This window comes from Thermobia domestica, chromosome 2, assembly GCF_964235325.1.
Source record: "Thermobia domestica chromosome 2, izTheDome1.hap1.1, whole genome shotgun sequence".
Classification (NCBI taxonomy): domain Eukaryota; kingdom Metazoa; phylum Arthropoda; class Insecta; order Zygentoma; family Lepismatidae; genus Thermobia; species Thermobia domestica.
The window spans coordinates 57,501,427-57,507,426 of record NC_137455.1 but is presented as its reverse complement, the minus strand read 5'-3'; positions in this window follow the sequence as shown (position 1 = coordinate 57,507,426).

Genomic DNA, 6,000 nt, shown 5'->3' with positions numbered 1-6,000 from the left:
GTAAGCACTCTACCACTAAGCCACCGTGCTCCCGCCCATTTAATTTTCTATTAAGGTATATACCGTTGTTTTCTGAAATTTCTTCTTACAGCAAAGACTCAAAAGTACAAATCCATGTGGGTCTCTATTTTTACGACGTCATAAAATAATTTCTTATATCTCGCTTGCTATATTAGATATTGACAAAAAATGTTCACTTATTTCAGAGCCCGATGAACGCTTGGAATTGTCCAAAGAAAATTTAGAGCTGAATTAATCTTTCGATCGAAATTGTACTGACAAGTCTGAGGTAGTCACTTAACCCATAGAAGTACCATCTTATTTAACGTTTGTTAGGATCAATAATTGTTTTCTGAAATTTCAAGATCTAATACGCTTTTATTGTATGGTGTCTCTCTAGCTGCTAGATGTACTAGCTGGAAATTTTAGGTAAATACATATTTCTAATACTCTTTACAAATGTCAAAATATATTTTCCAAAGCTTTTAAAATTTAACCTTGGTAGACCCCATGATGTTCTTAAACTCCATGGAAGTACCTAATTACTTTAAGATGAAATTGCTACTGATGCTTATTAACTTTCCATGACCGGTTTCGGAAACTTTACCACCTAACACGAAAATCCCATAACTGTATGGATCCTCCCTTTATTTGACAATATCTTGATAGTCATATTTTAATTAATTTTCTAAATTGTACTGTCTAATATGCAAGCTCCACGTACCTATGGTGTCGCTTTTTATTTCACCATATTTCGGTAACTGTTAGGCGTACCGACTTGCAGTTTCGGCAAACACACACCTCTAACGTTCTTTAAAACGTTATTAAGACATATTTTAGAATATTTAGAAATGAGAGTTCTGCGAATATCATGGTACCCGAAAAGCCCCATCAGGGCGTGTGTGTAGTGTATTTAATTGAAATTACTTTTGAGGTTGTTGTAAGCCCTCGTAATTACATTTCCGAAACTGCACCATCTAGTACTCAAACCCCACACTTCTATGGTGTCGCTCTTTATTTTCCCATATCTCAATATCCATAAGGCTTACCGAGTTGAGGTTTTCGGTAAACAGATGTCAGTTTCTTACATTTTAGAGACATACATTTCCATATATCTAAAAAAAATACAGACATTAGATACCCCATGGTACCCCGAACACCATTGGGGTACCCACTTACTTTTGAATAGTAATACATTTTGAGTTGTTATTCAGCATCAATAAACACTTCGTAATTTTTCTATGTACAACCTAAAAGTCCATACCTGACCGAACAGATTTTGTCCATTTAATCTCAAAAATGTTAAGATACTTTGTATTGTTAAGTACAACCAAGTTGAGCACACCGAATGTAACATTTTAAATGTTTTCTGATTTTTGTTTCAGGTATTTCGTGCATCAAACCAGGATTCTGCTTGAAAGACAGTGAAAAGAAGCAGTGTAGGTTGTGGCTAAAAGTACGTCCTTTCTGAAGACAGACCCAATTGTACTTACATTCTTTTGTACGAACATATAACCCTAATAAAGATACTGTACTACAAATTATTTCTTTCTTCCATAAATTAGAATAAAATATTGTCTCTGTTTAAAGAAAATGTTTGTTACTGTTAAGTCATTTCAACTCTTTTTCTCTGTAATAAGAACATTATCTTTCGCAATATTTTTTTATCTTCGTGCTATTACGTTTGAATGAAGTAAAATTCTATACGAAGCACTATTATTTCAGACATGCATTAATAACTAATTTATTGTTCTGTATGTAAGACAATGTGTATACTGAACATGTCTAGCAAAGGTGTTGTTTTAATACAGAATCTGTAACTCAGCTTTTCAGTAGTCAACTTTATTGGGAATCCGAAGAAAGAAGTAAAAAAAAAAAAAAAAAAAAAAAAAAACGACTTACCAACGTATATGTGTTCGAATTCTGGACTAATCCAAATTATCCAGAGAAATCATATATTTTTTGTTGCAATTTCAGATGTATCCTTTATCCAAGTCGTATGAAACGGAGACTTCATACATCGCTATACTTTGTATGAACTATGTTCCGTATTTACTTAATCACTTTGTAACTTTCTCTAGTGTTGACAAGGCCGCAGGTGTCAATCGAATAGTTTAGTGTTTCACTCATGTCACCTTGTGACTAAGGTACGTCCTGTCGGTATATATATATGGTACTGTGTTCAAGTAGCGATAAAATACATTTTTAGCATTAAACAAATGCAAAAGTCTACACGAAATGAGATACCATGATCTGTGACTTACGGATAACAACATGAACTAATGGTACTGAGTGTGATTGAGTTTACTGGTTACTATCTGGCTAAAATCAGTGTTCCTTTAGCTATAGTTCTTTTCGTGCTCTGAATTGCAAAGTTTGAAATAACAGTTTTAAATTATTGTATATATATATATAATATCTTCCGAGTAATTCTGAGAATCATTGCTCTTTCTTTAAGCAATGTATGAGACTGTTAATCCGCTCGTTGCTTAAAATGTTGCACTAAGAAGGATGCACCCACGAAAATCCAAATTTGCAGAATGTCTAGAGCAGGGAAGGATAAATATGTTTAGTCGATGGCTGCACAACGCCTCCGCTGTCACCACGTTGTCGCACAGCGAATACGGCGGACGTTTAAGAGTATTCTGCACTTACTATTAGGTATCGGCCTGGGAACTTTGGCGCAGCTACCCAGCCTCCTTCTTGGTGTTGCATTTTTATGGCGAGTACTGAGTAGAAATCATCTTGTGAGCGAACACGTTTTCAGCTGACACCATACTTTTAATTGTTGCGACATTAAAAAAAAAAAACATACCTGTTAATTAAAATGTACAGAGAAGTTGTTTGAGTTTGAATATAGGATTGTATATGGCTGTGCATTTTGCATTATTATTAAAGTGCTGGAACTAACTAACAACAAAGCATATGATAAATTCTTACAGTAATATATCACATATTGATTTACTCTGTATGAAAACGAAAATAGTTTAACATATGGTTAACCTCCTTTGTGCCCATAATTTTAAAATTAACGCTTGTGTCACTTTTCAACACTTGGCTTTGCAGTAGCTTCCCAACGAATTAGCAGGAAATCCAAACTTATAGGACACCCTGCAGGTAAATACATTTCTTTGGACACTTTCACTGCTCCAAACTAAGATTGTTAATTTTATTATTATTGGCACAAAGGAGATCAAACATATTTTAAGCTATTTAGTTTTCATACAGAGTAAAACAATATTTGACAACATTACAGTAAGAATGTATCATGCATTTTGCAGTATGTTGCAGCACTTTAATAATGGTGCACTATACGTACAATCTAGATCCTGCATATGTCCAATCCATATATTACAAGAAGGCAATACGTATGCGATACAGGTAAAATCCGTATATTTCATATGGACAACCTATTAGCTATATACATCCAATCCATACATTACATATGGCCAACCTGTACGCGACATACGTATAATCTATATGCTGCATGCATACAGTCTGTAAGCTACATATGTGCACTCTGTATGGTGCATGTGGATATTCTGTATGCTGTATCTGGACAAGCTGTGTGCGACATAAGGAAAATCTGTATAATACATACGTACAATACGTATACTGTATCTAGTCGTACGTACGGGGCACAAGTACAATATAGATGCTGTCTTGGGGTTGAACGAAAGAAACATACGTAAAGAACGTATATTGCATACTTCTTGAAATTATGCTCCGTCCTGATAGTCAGTGTGTGTCGTCATTATTAACCCACATGCTACATACGATCCTGACGTCACAAAGCTAGATATCACCTCCGTATATATTTGTTACTGCAGATGACGTCACACGAATGACGTCATTGCACTTATGCAGACAGTGCGTATAATACATACTTTTTCAGCTATACGTTTGCTGCAGGATGTTATATACGGTTGTACGTTAAGTCCAGAAACTACAGGAATTACGAATGTAACCTACGTTTTTAAGTATGCCACCTACATTTTTTTTCTCAGTGTAACTAACTCTATGGTCTATGGAACCCGGAGGTTCAGTGCAGCGTTCACAAAAGCTCTCCACTGACTTCTATCCTTAGCCGATTGGATCCAGTTTCTACTTTGTATTCCTATCTCTGCGAGATCCATCTTAAGACTGTCCTCCCATCTGCGCCTAGGTCTGAATATGGTCGTTTTCCGATTGGTCTTCCAGTCAAGACTTTGAAAGCGTTTCTACTTTCTCCCATTCTAGCTACATGACCTGCTCACCTAAGTCTCCTAGATTTGACAACCCTAACAATGTTGGGTAAACCGTATAAATTATGTAGTTCATCGTTATGAAATTTCCGCCATTCCCCATTCCCGTTCCTCTTGGATCCGAATATTCGTCTTAGGATCTGGTTCTCCAACACTTTCAGTCTATGTTTTCCCTCAGAGTAAGCGACCATATTTCACATCCATACAGAACAACAGGCATGATTATCGTTTTATATATATTAAGTTCAAATTCCTCGACAGAATTCGCGACTACAAGAGATTTTGAACCGAATAGAAACACGAATTCCCTGCTTTTAGTCGACATTTAATTCCTTCCTGAATATGACTTTCGTCTGTTAATATTGATCATAGATATTTGAAAGTATCCACTTTATCAAAAGTATTATGTAATATTTTAAGGCATCCATAATTTGCCGCATTACGGTCCCGATGCACTTCCATGTATTTAGTTTTGTCTGCATTTACTTTTAAACGCATGTCCCTGCAAGCGTTTAATAAGATCTCTGCATTTCTTTCTATTGTTATCCTATTATCCCCTATTAAATTTACATCATCAGCATATGCCACAACCTGGTGAACACCGTTCAATTCTAAGCCCTGGTTGCTATATTTGATTTTCCTTATAGCGTATTCCAGAACAAAGTTAAATAATAATGGCGACAACGCATGTCTTTGTATTAGGCCATTTTCGACGTGAAAGGTCGTGGACAAAAATTTTTCTATCCGGACTTTACTTTGGGATTTATTTAAACATACTTTTATTAATCTAATTAGCTTTCTCGATATTTCAAGTTCTGTAAGAACGTTGTATAATGTTTCTCTCCAAACCGAGTCGTACGCCTTTCTAAAATCAATAAATAATTGATGTACCGGGGTAATTGTATTCCCAGTTTTTTTTTCGAGTATTTGGCGGATGGTAAATATTTGGTCAATAGCTGATCGATTTTGTCTAAATCCGCACTGATAATCTCTAATAATTTCATCTGTGTATGGGATCAATCTTGGTAATAGCATATTTGAAAGGATTTTATAGGATGTTGATAAAGGAGAAATGCCTCGATAATTTTTACAGTTAGTTTTGTTGCCTTTCTTTTGAATTGGAACAATGATTGGTGGTTTCCACTCTTGTGGCAATTATTCCTTATTCCAGATAAGGAGAATGAGTTTGAGTATCTTGTTCCACAATACTTCACCTCCAGCTAAAATTAACGCAGCCGGAATTTCATGTACACCCTGAGATTTGGGTATCTTTAATTTCTTTATAGCGGTTTCTAGTTTTATTCGATTGGGTTCTGGAATATACGATTCTGCGATGTGTATCTCCTTTTCTCCACGCACATTAGTTTTTAGCTGCGTGTGCAGCCAATCGTCAAAAGAAATCTTTCCATCTATTTAAGGTGCTATCCGTATTAGTGAGAACTGCTCCGTCAGCTTTGTTTAATATATAAGCACGAGGTTGATAGCCTTTCTTAAATTCGTCAATCCCCTTATACATGTCCAAAATATTTTTATTTTTACTATTTTATAGACCAATTATAGACCAATATGTGTATTTATGTATTTGTAGACCTATATATTTATTGACCAATCTGTCTATTAAAACATTAATAATTCACTAGTGTAAACCGTAGTGGTGACATAGCAAACAAAAATGCATACCAGGCATAATAGAACGGAACAATTCAATATGAAATTGACCAATATTTGTTTAACCCTTTCATTTTAGAAGGCGACG